The 16,106-nt window shown below is 30.5% G+C and overlaps 1 protein-coding gene across 2 annotated transcripts in view; it reads left to right on the top strand.

Moving 5' to 3' along the window:
• Nucleotides 1–15,325, top strand: part of LOC145256312 (uncharacterized) — a 71,292-nt gene extending 55,967 nt beyond the window's left edge. Inside the window, exon 4 of one of the 2 annotated variants that reach the window (XR_013863972.1) lies at nucleotides 15,036–15,325. The gene's annotated coding sequence lies outside the window, so the exon portion shown is untranslated. The remainder of the gene's footprint in view (nucleotides 1–15,035) is intronic. The other variant, XM_080115040.1, reaches the window with a different exon arrangement.
• The last annotated feature ends 781 nt before the right edge of the window (nucleotides 15,326–16,106 follow it).

The raw sequence follows: 16,106 nt of genomic DNA, 5'->3' as shown, positions 1-16,106 counted from the left end.
ATTCTCAATAACGTATGACGCTACATACGGAAGCCTGTTAAGTTCGGTAATCGATATGTTCTTTCATGATGTGAATTATTCCTTCAACTATTTTTACCTCGTTTTTCACCTTCCGCTTATTTTTCACTCTTCATACTTGGAATCTCTGTGCTATAGTCTCTAAGAAGAACCTCTCTTAACTTATGAAGTAGTCTTTTTTCTACAGAAGTCAAAGATCAACCTTCATCACCACTTCTCCATAAATCTGCTCCTTTCACTGGTTCCATTGTCTCAGAGTCAATGAGCTCATCTTCCTTAGATCCTTCAAACTCTTTCTCATTACTTCCCCTAACAATAGGATTCCATACCTCCTCAGTTGTCCGCCTCCCATCATTGCTTACATTTCCCTTCTGCACTTCGACTCTCTCAGTTCTTTCATCAGAGCTAGTTTCATCAATTTTACTTTCGTTATTCATTTCATTCCTAACCATACATTCAATCCCTTCTCTTGCAATTACTGACAAATAATAATAATTCTAATAATAATTATAATTATAATAATAATAATAATTATATATAGATTATTATTTTTATTATTATAATAATCTAATTCCGTCTGCCTGCTTCCCTCCTGACTACCACCTGATGTCTTCAAATCCAACGTTAACAAATTCCTAATGAACCGTCCCGTTAAGTAAACACTTCATTAAATCTCCACACTAACGTACTGTACTTGCAATAGAACTTATCCCTGAGTGGCTTCCGGGCCTTGATAAGTGGTAACCACCGTGTAAAAAAAAATCTATATATACTAATACGATAGTGTGCATGTTATTTTCTGTGTCACCCTTACATCCGGGTCGTTTAATTGTTATGTACTTCCAATTCTTGTCATAAATAATTTTACCAAAAATTCTTCAGAAGTTTTAATTTCGGTTTCAACTATAACTGATGGCACTCCAGTAATTTATTTATTTTTTTAATAAATAATTTAATCAAGAATTCTTCATAAGTTTTGGTTTCGCCTATGGCTGAAGACACTCTCTCTCTCTTTCTCCCTCTCTCTCTCTCTCTCTCTCTCTCTATATATATATATATATATATATATATATATACATATATATATATATATATATATATATATATATATATATATATATATATATATATATATATCATTCTTGGTTCGTTCAAAGTCCATAAAACCATATTTCTACATTACCAATTTAATTGAAATTTTCTGAAAATTTATGTGTAAAGTTAAGGAATGTTTGCATGTTATTAAAATAAATTAAGATCGTTAAGATCACAAATTATAAAAATATATTAAATAAAATTAAAATATTTTTCGTAACTGCGAGACTGTCCGCCATATTTCATTTCCGGTAGAAATGCGCCTTTCATATGCACCACAGGTTGCCGACTTTCCAATTACAACATTTAACTATCTAATTAATAGATGGGTAATATAAAAAAATTCTCTATATTATATATATATATATATATATATATATATATATATATATATATATATATATATATATTTGTACAATATATATTTGTACATTAACCTTACAATTGAATAAAGAAACATATCATAAAACTTTAAGTAAACTTGGAAATACGATTCAAAAAATAGCGTGGATCGGTAAGTGCACTAGCAACATTTGTTTATCTAAATTTTTTATTTTTAAAAGCCTACCTAAAATAAATTTGTATTTGAAAGATACAAATGGTGGCAGACACTGTTGATTACGTTAAGTTTGAGAAAGTGAGTTAAAACTAAAAAACTATACAAAATACTGCCACAAACCCACCGATTCTGTCAGCCTATGTCATAGTAAAATATATTCGTTGGGGTTTTGACATTGTATTTTATAGTTTTTAGTTTTCAACTTATTTTCCCAAACTTAACGTATTCAAAAGAGTCTGCAACCATTTCTATTTTTCGGACCGACTAAACATTTTACATTACATAAAAACACTAAACAATTATCCAGTTATGTAGAAACATAACTTACCTTACCTTTGCTTTTATTTATTTGCTTTTGGAAAACTTTTTCGAATTTGTGTATAGTAACCCCCCCCCAATCACTCAAATATCAATTACTAACTCACATTTATCTATAAAAAAAAACAACAAAAAAAAAGACATTTAGCATTTCAACATTTTTGCTACGTTCAGCTTTATCCACTGATTGTTGCTCGAGCCCATTCTCGAGCCAGTGACGACATTATTTTTGCATCAGATTGAAACCGACATTATTTTTGCATCAGATTGAAACCGACATTATTTTTGCATTAGATAAAAACGACATTATTTTTGCATCAGATTGAAACCGACATTATTTTTGCATCAGATTGAAACCGACATTATTTTTGCATCAGATTGAAACCGACATTATTTTTGCATCAGATAAAAACCAACATTATTTTTGCATCAGATAAAAAACGACATTATTTTTGCATCAGATTGAAACCGACATTATTTTTGCATCAGAAAAAAAAACGACATTATTTTTGCATCACATAAAAACCGACATTATTTTTGCATCAGAAAAAAAAACGACATTATTTTTGCATCAGATCAAAACCGACATTAATTTGGCATCAGAGAAAAACCGGCATATTTTTTTCATCGGATAAAAAACGACATTGGTGGCACTCCAGTAATTTATGTTTTTAATAAAAAATTTCATCAAGAATTCTTCATAAGGTTTCGTTTCGGCTATGGCTGAAGAACTTGTTATATATATATATATATATATATATATATATATATATATATATATATATATATATATATATGTATATATATATGTATGTATATATATATATATGTATGTATATATATATGTATATATATACATATATATATATATATATATATATATATATATATATATATATATATATATATATATATATATATATATAAATATAATTCTTGGTTCGTTCGAAGTCACAAAAAAAACATATTTCTACGTTACCAATTTAATTGAAATTTTCTGAAAATTTATGTATTATTGATGAAAAACGACATTATTTTTGCATCAGATATAACCCACATTTTTTTCTTAATCAGATAAAATCAACATCATTTATGCATCAGATAAAAACCGACACTTTTGCTTCAGATAAAAACCGACATTTATGTCTGCATCAGATAAAAACTGAAATTATTTTGACATCAGATAAAAAACAAAATTATTTTTGCATCAGATAAAAACCGACATCATCTGATGCAAAAATAATGTCGGTTTAAATCTGATGCAAATTAATGTCGGTTTTTATCTGATGCAAACATAATGTCGGTTTTTATCTGATGCAAAAATAATGTCGTTTTTTTTTCTGATGCAAAAATAATATCGGTTTTTATCTGATGCAAAAATAATGTCGGTTTTTATCTGATGCAAAAATAATGTCGGTTTCAAAATAACAACATTATTTTTGCATCAGAAAAAAAAACGACATTATTTTTGCATCAGATTGAAACCGACATTATTTTTGCATCAGATAAAAACGACATTATTTTTGCATCAGATTGAAACCGACATTATTTTTGCATCAGATTGAAACCGACATTATTTTTGCATCAGATTGAAACCGACATTATTTTTGCATCAGATAAAAACCAACATTATTTTTGCATCAGATAAAAAACGACATTATTTTTGCATCAGATAAAACCGACATTATTTTTGCATCAGAAAAAAACCGACATTATTTTTGCATCAGATTGAAACCGACATTATTTTTGCATCAGATTTAAACCGACATTATTTTTGCATCAGAAAAAAAACGACATTATTTTTGCATCAGATTGAAACCGACATTATTTTTGCATCAGAAAAAAAAACGACATTATTTTTGCATCACATAAAAACCGACATTATTTTTGCATCAGATAGAAACCGACATTATTTTTCACATAAAAAACGACATTATTTTTGCATCACATAAAAACCGACATTATTTTTGCATCAGATAAAAAACGACATTATTTTTGCATCAGATAAAAACCGACATTATTTTTGCATCAGAAAAAAAACGACATTATTTTTGCATCAGATTGAAACCGACATTATTTTTGCATCAGATAGAAACCGACATTATTTTTGCATCAGATAAAAACCGACATTATTTTTGCATCAGATAAAAACCGACATTATTTTTGAATCACATGAAAACCGACATTATTTTTGCATCAGATAAAAAACGACATTATTTTTGCATCAGATTGAAACCGACATTAATTTGGCATCAGAGAAAAACCGGCATATTTTTTTCATCGGATAAAAAACGACATTGGTGGCACTCCAGTAATTTATGTTTTTAATAAAAAATTTCATCAAGAATTCTTCATAAGGTTTTGTTTCGGCTATGGCTGAAGAACTTGTTATATATATATATATATATATATATATATATATATATATATATATATATATATATATATATATATGTATATATGTATATATATATGTATGTATATATATATATATGTATATATATACATATATATATATATATATATATATATATATATATATATATATATACTTATATATACAAATATAATTCTTGGTTCGTTCGAAGTCACAAAAAAACCATATTTCTACGTTACCAATTTAATTAAAATTTTCTGAAAATTTATGTATTATTGATGAAAAACGACATTATTTTTACATCAGATATAACCCACATTTTTTTCTTAATCAGATAAAATCAGCATCATTTTTGCATCAGATAAAAACCGACACTTTTGCTTCAGATAAAAACCGACATTTATGTCTGCATCAGATAAAAACTGAAATTATTTTGACATCAGATAAAAAACAAAATTATTTTTGCATCAGATAAAAACCGACATCATCTGATGCAAAAATAATGTCGGTTTAAATCTGATGCAAATTAATGTCGGTTTTTATCTGATGCAAACATAATGTCGGTTTTTATCTGATGCAAAAATAATGTCGTTTTTTTTCTGATGCAAAAATAATGTCGGTTTTTATCTGATGCAAAAATAATGTCGGTTTTTATCTGATGCAAAAATAATGTCGGTTTCAAAAAAACGACATTATTTTTGCATCAGAAAAAAAACGACATTATTTTTGCATCAGATTGAAACCGACATTATTTTTGCATCAGATAAAAACGACATTATTTTTGCATCAGATTGAAACCGACATTATTTTTGCATCAGATTGAAACCGACATTATTTTTGCATCAGATAAAAACCAACATTATTTTTGCATCAGAAAAAAAACGACATTATTTTTGCATCAGATTGAAACCGACATTATTTTTGCATCAGAAAAAAACCGACATTATTTTTGCATCAGAAAAAAAACGACAATATTTTTGCATCAGATTGAAACCGACATTATTTTTGCATCAGAAAAAAAAAAACGACATTATTTTTGCATCACATAAAAACCGACATTATTTTTGCATCAGATTGAAACCGACATTATTTTTGCATCAGATAAAAACGACATTATTTTTGCATCAGATTGAAACCGACATTATTTTTGCATCAGATTGAAACCGACATTATTTTTGCATCAGATAAAAACCAACATTATTTTTGCATCAGAAAAAAAACGACATTATTTTTGCATCAGATTGAAACCGACATTATTTTTGCATCAGAAAAAAACCGACATTATTTTTGCATCAGAAAAAAAACGACATTATTTTTGCATCAGATTGAAACCGACATTATTTTTGCATCAGAAAAAAAAAAACGACATTATTTTTGCATCACATAAAAACCGACATTATTTTTGCATCAAATAGAAACCGACATTATTTTTCACATAAAAAACGACATTATTTTTGCATCACATAAAAACCGACATTATTTTTGCATCAGATAAAAAACGACATTATTTTTGCATCAGATAAAAACCGACATTATTTTTGCATCAGAAAAAAAAACGACATTATTTTTGCATCAGATTGAAACCGACATTATTTTTGCATCAGATAGAAACCGACATTATTTTAGCATCAGATAAAAACCGACATTATTTTTGCATCAGATAAAAACCGACATTATTTTTGAATCACATGAAAACCGACATTATTTTTGCATCAGATAAAAAACGACATTATTTTTGAATCAGATAAAAACCGACATTATTTTTGCATCAGAAAAAAAAACGACATTATTTTTGCATCAGATTGAAACCGGCATTAATTTTGCATCAGAGAAAAACCGACATATTTTTTTCATCGGATAAAAAACGACATTGGTGGCACTCCAGTAATTTATGTTTTTAATAAAAAATTTCATCAAGAATTCTTCATAAGGTTTGGTTTCGGCTATGGCTGAAGAACTTGTTATATATATATATATATATATATATATATATATATATATATATATATATATATATATATGTATATATATATGTATGTATATATATATATATATATATATATATGTATATATATACATATATATATATATATATATATATATATATATATACTTATATATATAAATATAATTCTTGGTTCGTTCGAAGTCACAAAAAAAACATATTTCTACGTTACCAATTTAATTGAAATTTTCTGAAAATTTATGTATTATTGATGAAAAACGACATTATTTTTGCATCAGATATAACCCACATTTTTTTCTTAATCAGATAAAAACCGATACTTTTGCTTCAGATAAAAACCGACATTTATGTCTGCATCAGATAAAAACTGAAATTATTTTGACATCAGATAAAAAACAAAATAATTTTTGCATCAGATAAAAACCGACATCATCTGATGCAAAAATAATGTCGGTTTTTATCTGATGCAAAAATAATGTCGGTTTTTATCTGATGCAAAAATAATGTCGGTTTTTATCTGATGCAAAAATAATGTCGGTTTTTATCTGATGCAAAAATAATGTCGGTTTTTATCTGATGCAAAAATAATGTACGTTTTTATCTGATGCAAAAATAATGTCGGTTTTTATCTGATGCAAAAATAATGTCGGTTTCAAAAAAACGACATTATTTTTGCACCAGCCTAATACTTTCTTTTAAACCTGAAATTTGTTGCACAGTGTTATTTGTATATAGAAAGGAACGTTCCAAAAATAATACCTCCTATTTTTATTCCGCCTAAATGAATCAAAGGGGATTGAAAACTGCATTGTTATGATGATTGAACGCATGCATTCAGGACCTGGAATTTTTATCTCACTGTTACAGATATTGATGGTGCGAGACTCTAAATAAACAATCCTTGTCATGGATGTGCATCAGAAGCAAAGTTGCATTCCTCATTGAATCATCATTATTGAAAAGATTAAACCGACCAACATTCACCGGCGCATCTATACATATATATAATATTTTTCGTATCTGCGAGAGTGTCCGCCATGTTTCATTTCCGGTAGAAATGCGCCTTTCACGTGCACCACAGGTTGACGACTTTCGAAAAAAAAATCCCTATTTCTTAAATTATATATATATATATATATATATATATATAAATTCCCGTTCACATACACATTTCAGGATAAAGCTAGAACCCAGAACTAGATAGAATCGAGTAATTGCATCGACAACGGACAACGCCAGACCCAAAATGGGTTTCGATGTACTGCATCTCATCAGTGACGTGCTCCGACATAGGCGCGAACCCAGGTCGTCGCACTCATGAAGTGTGCAATACTGACGACCTAACGATATGGGCCATGGCGCAATCTATTGACTATGCCTCGATTTTTTAAATTCTTATATTTTTTATCCAGTTCTACATTCTACGATGTGACAAGCAACGCGTCATATACAACTAAGATAGTTACTGCTGGTATGCAGGCGGTAGACATCACATCTACAAACATTAACTGAAATTAGCCGACTCCCCAGACACGATTACGGAACAACCTTATTTGTGTTTGTGAACGGGAATTTATATATCTATCTATAATCTCCTCTTAATGTCTAATATATATATATATATACTTGTACTTCAACCTTACAATTTAATTAAAAAAAACATGTAAAAATGTAATTAAACTAGGAAATACGATTTAAAAAATAGCGCGGATCGGTAAGTGCACTAGCATCATTTGTTTAACTTAATTTTTTATTTTTAAAAGCCTACCTTAAATATATTGGTCTAATTCTTGATTTCTTATGTTATTGAAAAAAAAGAAGAAGGTAATTATGGAGAATTACTTAACCCTCGAAAATTCCTTTAAAATTTCCACTTTTATAAGTTTTCGGGGTCGCTGAAAACGAAAATAACGTTTATAATTAAGGCAAACGAGTAGTTTCCAAGATATGAAGAAATGTTAGTTTAAAAAAGTGGAGGATCACTTTTCCATAATAATTTAACGTAAAATGATCACCCACTTTGTGGCTACGATTTTTTTTTCTTGGAAAATCCTTTAAAACTACCTGTTTAAATTGCAAAATGCAAAAGAAATCAAACAAAAAACTTTTTAGCCAAGAAACACACAGAAATTTTTTTTAAAATAGCATCCATTTTTTTCTATCGAATTCATTTGCTGTTTTTATTGAAAACTATTTTTTCCCGGATTTTTAATAAGATTTGCCGTTTAGTTGTACAAATATCCTCAAACCAGGTAATCACTAAAAGGGACTCTTAAAAGTCGTCATCTGTATCGAGCAAAAGTTTAAAACCACTGATTATATATCAGCCTACGTCACAGTAACATATATTGAGTGAGTTCCTAACATTATTTTGTATAGATTTTTAGGTTAAACTCATTTTCCCAAAATTTCCCCAAACTTAACGTGTTCAATACAGTCTGCCGCCATTTGTATTTTTCAAATATACCGATAAACACTGCATGTTTTTGAACCGATTAAGCATTATACATTACATAAAACACTACAATGTAATCCAGTTAGGTAGAACATTTATTTTCTTGCCTTTGATAAAATTTATTTGTTATATATTTATTTTTTGACAACTTCTTTGTATCTGTGTTTAGTAATACAAACCCTTTTCATTTAATGTAACGTTTAGTCGGCTCGAAAAACAGTGTTTATCGGTGTATTTGAAAGATACAAATGGTGGCAGACACTGTTGATTACGTTAAGTTTGAGAAAGTGAGTTAAAACTAAAAAAACTATACAAAATACTGTCACAAACCCACCGATTATGTCAGCCTATGTCATGGTAACATATATTCGTTGGGGTTTTGACACTGTATTTTATAGTTTTTAGTTTTCAACTTACTTTCCCAAACTTAACGTATTCAACAGAGTCTACAACCATTTCTGTTTTTCGGGTCGATTAAACATTTTACATTACATAAAAACACTAAACAATTATCCAGTACGGTAGAAACATAACTTACCTTACCTTTGCTTTCATTTATTTGTTTTTGGACAATTTTTTCGAATCTGTGTATAGTAACTCCCAATCACTCAAATATCAATTACTAACTCACATTTTTCTATATAGAAAAAAAAAAAAAAAAAACATTTAGCGTTTCAACATTTTTGCTACGTTCAGCTTTATCCACTGATTGTTTGTCAAGCCCAAGCCATGATTGACGGTAATCCCGAGGATCAGGATCCAATTCTGCAAGAGTACCATTTTTATTTTTCATTTTCGCCTTGTTTATTTTACGTTTTGGAGTGGATTGCTGTACTAAGAATATAAGAAACATGCATTTTCTCTTTTTATTAGAATTTTCCATTACACCAAATTGAGCCACAGCAACGCGTGGCAGGGTACAGCTAGTATATATATATATATATATATATATATATATATATATATATATATATATATATATATTGAAATAGCAACTTTATAATATATAAAAATCGATAGAACATTAAATCTATAATAATATATACGAAATCTGCAAGAATTAAAATATCATATTTAAGCATACTTTATGACGGGGCTTTGACGGCCATTTGTGCTAGCTTAGATAAATACTTTTGCAGTTATAAAAAAACAGCTACAATAATATCAGAGCATCTCCATTTACGCTGAACATTTACAGAATGCCAACATCAATATATTACGTATGAATGAGTCCCCTGTGGAATTTCCACAGGTCCTGCTAGTAAGAATGATTTCATTTGCTTTATTTATTTAATAATTTCTAATTAGTTTATTGAATAGTTTCTTAAATTATTCATTACAAAACTGGCTAGAATTTTTACTAGATCTTCTTTTGTGAAATCCATAGGATTACCACATCAACTGAAACTATCGTTGCAGATTCTGGAGATACACGTGCAAGTCAATTTGAAGGATGAGATGCATCATAGGTACGTATTATATATATATATATATATATATATATATATATATATATATATATATATATATATATATATATAATAGCAAGGAGACCCGACATTGTCTGGTATTGAATGAGGGTCAACAAATGTTCCATTGTAGTCTAATTGCACTGTAGAGAATCTTTTTCTATATAGGCATCACCACTTATCAAGGCCAAGAGGCCACTCGAGGATAAGTGTTAAAGAGTGTACAGTAGAAATTGGACAATATAGTAAGCGTTAGTAATGGAGATTTGGTAAATTTATTAACTTATATGGAATGACTCATCAAAAACTTTTTTACATTAGACTTGAAGACAACCATATTGTAGTCAGCTGGAAAGCAGGAAAACGGAAGACAATTCCATAGGCATGCAGTTCTAAGAAAGAAGCTTTGCCCATGGTATCTACGTTTAGGTTTAGGCACAGATAAAGAGTGGGCTGTTGATTTTATGAAATTATCTTTAAATAATGGCTTCACTAAATGTTTAAAATGCTACAGTCAAGTATCATGGTTAAATTGTGCTCTAACCAGAAAAATTTGTTTCAAATGCGCCCCTGTCATATCAAAGAACCAACTGTTAATTTTATGAAATTAATTTTACATTATCACTTGAATTAAAGTTAAACGTTCAAAAGTCAAGTATCAGAGTTTAATTGTGCTCTAAAAAGAAACATTCATTTTGAACGCGACCTTATCTTATAAAAGAACTTACTGTTGATTTTATAGGCTTTTATTTATTACTAGCAGGGGATACCCGGCGTTGCCCGGGTGTTTGGAGGTGTGTGTGGTTTTAGGTAACTGTCGGGGGGCGGGGTGAAATAAAAAAAGTTTTGGTAGGTAAGTATGAAGGATCGAACCTGAACCCTTGAGTCGAAGTTGGAAATTAAAGTGTGAAAATTTAAGTATTAAGGAATTAGCAGGTGCCCGTACCTAATGACTTAATGAGGTCAACTTTGACTGCGGGGGAGTATTTTATTTACTGCGGGGGCAACTTTTTTTATTTTTATTTTCTGTTTCCCCAAGATGTTGTGGGAAAATCCAGCTCCCCATAAAAAGGGGATTGTCCAAATTGAATAGCAATTGTCTGATATAAGGAGAAACTCCACATTGATCAAAGCTGATTGCTTTCGGACGTTTCCGGAAAAATGTAGCCAGAATTAGCTTCGCTTTTATTATACTAAAAAGCTTAATGCACACGCGACGATCGAAAAATGTTGAATATTTATCTTTTCAAAGTCGAGCAAATTAAATAGACAGGCGACCCCCGTTGTTAACTCATAGATATTATCATTTAGACGTGATATAAAAAGTTTTAAGAAGTGAGTCAACCGATCGCTTCTCAGAAAAATGCCTTTCTCGGACATGCACAAAAAGCGAACATACATACACACATTTTCGCTTTTATATATATAGATAACACAGTTGAACCATGATACTTGACTTTAGCATTTTTCTGCATTAGTGATGTTAGGTTGTGGGGAAGTGTATTTTAAGTTTGCTTGATGTACTGCTAACAAAATCTCCCTTGTGTTACCCTACATCAATATATTGTTAACTCACGTTTACAGAATGATATACACGCTACAAAAAATATTAAAGATTAATTTAATTTGGACCCTAACATATTGTGCCCATACAATTTAATCAAAAGCAAAATTGGATGAAGAATTGAAAACGATCATAGATACTTTATCCAATAAGTGGTATCCTCTCGATGTGATTAGGTGTCAGCCATTGAAAGGAAATAAAATTAATTTTCTCACATCTAAATTACTATGATGGCTAAAGGTCCAATTTATATTCGTTTACCGTGGTTAGGGCCAGTATGTGAGCAATTCACTAAACGAATCAGCTCAATAGAAAAATGCTGTTTTGCTTACGACGTACATATTGTTAATAGCATCATATCGAATAGTGGGTTAGGGTTAGGGTTAACAATCTTTCACTTGGTGCTTATATCACTAAGTGAAAGATTCTTATAGAATATTCAGATAACCTACCCCACTATAAAAGACTTCTGCCTCCCAATAACAATAAGGTAATTAATTGATTTAATGTAGTTGCAGTGCTGACTATGTGGGTTGAACAACATTAGGCTTAAATAGTAGAGTTCAGCAATATAGACCTAGCAAAATTAAAAATGGTACCCACCTATCAACGGACGTTCTTCAAAATAGCTGATCATTTGCTTAAAAACCCATCATCTACTACGAACTTCAGCATTTGACACATTTACCATTTTGAGTCGTGCTGATTCAGGCTTTTATTTGAAGATCGTGGAGTCCATTCACGTTCATTTGAAGAGACCTTCCTTTTGTAAACAGAAGGAATGTCTCTTAGGTTTGAATGTAATTATTAGGAGATTCTATCATTGTACATCGATCACATGTGGCTATTTTAGCGTCTCCCATTTTTTTTTTGTTTGTAAAATTTTTGTTTTTCCTTTTAATACATCACACCCCATGTCGTCAGCTGATTTCTCACATCTGAGAACTTCAATCTCTTTCTCCTTTAGTAGTTGGCTCACAGATGACTTCTCAGACCAATTTGAGCATAGAATCTGTGTGGCCAAAGAAGGCAGGCAAAGGTTGGCAGGAGGTGGGGAATTTTTCGCCTGCCTCTTTATTTCCGCCAATCTTCTCTTTCTGTTTCATATTGTTTGGTAACGGATTGGCGACACAGGTGCCGGTCGTGGGTTGTTTTCTCCAGATGTGATTGTCATATCCACTCGTTCTTAGGGTGGTTTTCAGTTGGTCTTTGTATTGTTGTAGAGGGCATTTTTTCCTGTAGCGAATTCTGAGTACAGTGTTTCTTGAGGGAGCTTGTTCTCATCCATTTTTAGGATGTGCCCAAACCAACAGAGTTTGTGCCTCACAATGGTGGCATAATACTTCAGCTGTTTGCTTTCTCAAGGACGTTTGTCTTGGTTACATAGTCATACCATTTGATGTTCAGTATATCTTAAAGCTTTTGCTGGTGGAATTTTTATAGTTTTTTGAGATCACGTCGGTACACAGTCCCGGTTTGGTTTTTGTTAAAAGATTTTTATTTTTTGAAGGTGTGTTTTATTAGTTAGCAGGAATGCTAACTCTAAGTATATTGACCTCTTTGCTCCATTTGTCTGCCACACCTTGATTAACAATCCTATTTCAGCTTTCTTTTGTCTGTGTTGGTTAACAACTTCCTCCTCATTGTCTTTTTACTATAACTATTATTCTGCTGATCAACTTATTTCCTCTTTTTTTTATAGTTTTTCCTTGTTTCTTTTTTTTTTTAAATCATTCCTAACACTTTGGGGGATATCAATAGTATGCATACACCTTTTAACTTCTAATCTTTTGCCGGATTTTTATCTTTGAAGATGCGCTTTATTAGTTTGCCAAATGTTAACTCTAAATTTATTGACCTATATGTCCGACTCTTTGTCCCAGTCACCTGCCACACTTTTAATAACAATATTATTTCAACTTCCTTTTGGGCGTCTTGGTGAACAACTTCCTCCCCATTGTCTTTCTACTAAACCCATTCTCTATATATAATTTTATTCTACTGATAAACTTATTTTCTTCTTTTTGTTATTTTTTCTCATTTTTTAAAAAATCACTTCCTAACACTTTGGAGAAGGATGCACACATATTTTAACTTTTAGATAAAAACTGACATTATTTTTGCATCAGATAAAAACCGACATTATTTTTGCATCAGATAAAAACCGACATTATTTTTGCATCAGATAAAAAACCGACATTATTTTTGCATCAGATAAAAAACCGACATTATTTTTGAATCACATAAAAACCGACATTATTTTTGCATCAGATAAAAAACATTACTTTTGCATCAGATAGAAACCGATATTATTTTTGCATCAGATAAAAAACGACATTTTTGCATCACATAAAAGCCGACATTATTTTTGCATCAGATAGAAACCGACATTATTTTTTACATAAAAAACGACATTATTTTTGCATCAGATAAAAAACGACATTATTTTTGCATCAGATAAAAAACGACATTATTTTTGCATCAGATAAAAAACGACATTATTTTTGCATCACATATAAACCGACATTATTTTTGCATCAGATAAAAAACGACATTATTTTTGCATCAGATAAAAAACGACATTATTTTTGCATCAGATAAAAAACGACATTATTTTTGCATCAGATAAAAAACGACATTATTTTTGCATCACATATAAACCGACATTATTTTTGCATCAGATAAAAAACGACATTATTTTTGCATCAGATAAAAAACGACATTATTTTTGCATCAGATAAAAAACGACATTATTTTTGCATCACATATAAACCGACATTATTTTTGCATCAGATAAAAACCGACATTATTTTTGCATCAGATAAAAAACGACATTATTTTTGCATCAGATAAAAAACGACATTATTTTTGCATGGGATCCTGGCATTTTGGCAGGCTATTGCTGAAATATGGAAAAGAGAGGAGGACACTCAACATGATAGAGTTAAGAGGACAAAGGTTGTTTGAATTGACAATTTTGTGTTTAACAATAATAATAAAATATTATTTAATGCCCATGAAAACGGTGCTTAATCTAGAGAAATAAAGGTCGGATTTGGTATCAGGATAATTTTTTACACCAAAAAAAAAAAAAAAACAGGTCTTATGTAGCATGTATTATGTTGGTGCAAATTTGTCATTATTTTTGCATCAGATAAAAACCGACATTATTTTTGCATCAGATAAAAACCGACATTTTTTTTGTCTTTTGCAGCTGAAACTGGATTTGCATATGCGAAGCACCTGTTCAACTCCAACACACCAGCATCTAAAGTGCTTTTTATTTTGGTTTGCTGCATTATAGCTTGCTTCAATTTGCATATAAAATGCCATTTATCGCCGCTGGCCGAGAGTTACTGAATTTATTTTTCTAAGCCACAATTTAAATAAGATGTAAATTCACTGTTGATAATCATCACTTATTTGAATATATATTGAGCCCAGTGATCCATTTCTGTATCTGTGCTGTGTCTCATAATTTATTAAATAATATTGGATCATTAATTGTTGTTGTGCTTTTATTCCTATTTTTTTTTAAGTCATTTCATCTCAAATAAGGCATATCACCACTTGGACGTAAGTGGCTACAATTTGGGAGCATGTTTAGAAGAGACAAGCAAGATGGTAGTTTACATTACATTTAAACTTCTGGATGTCAGTACAGTAAGTGTACTAGGTAACAGGGTTAGAATTTCAAAGTAAAGAAGTCCAAGGAAAGAAGTTATTGGATTAGAAGGCTTTCCGGCATCTAGTGACCTCTACAATGAAGGGGTGGGATTTTATTACTAAATTAATTCCTATGGAGTTGTACATTTTTTTTAGTCATATTCATCCCAAATAAGGCATATTGCCACCTGGTTGTCATGTTGAATTATGATGCGAGGCAGTGCAAGGTTTTGTGAAGCTGGGCAGTGCCAGGCTTTGTGAAGCTGGGCAGTGCCAGGCTTTGTGAAGCTGGGCAGTGCCAGGTTTTGTGAAGCTGGGCAGTGCCAGGTTTTGGTGAAAAAAAAAAAGAACAACAATTGAGATAGTAATGTTCCATTTTCCGACCAAATGAACAACGGGAATTCCGATTTATGGAATGACAATAAAAACGGATTTTTGTAAACTGTGAATGCTCCGACGAACTGCAAGCACTTGTAACCCCCTCGATGTAAATATCTCCGACAAACCCAACAAGCAGCTAAATCCCACCCCTACACAGCAGAGATCCCTAGATGTAAGAGAGCTTTCTACTCCAGTAATTTCTTCCCCAGAACTGCTAGACTTTGAAATTTTCTTCCGG

The sequence above is a fragment of the Euprymna scolopes genome, chromosome 32 (genome assembly GCF_053919585.1).
Source record: "Euprymna scolopes isolate OS-2025 chromosome 32, ASM5391958v1, whole genome shotgun sequence".
Lineage (NCBI taxonomy): Eukaryota > Metazoa > Mollusca > Cephalopoda > Sepiida > Sepiolidae > Euprymna > Euprymna scolopes.
This window is presented reverse-complemented; position numbering and strand designations above follow the sequence as displayed.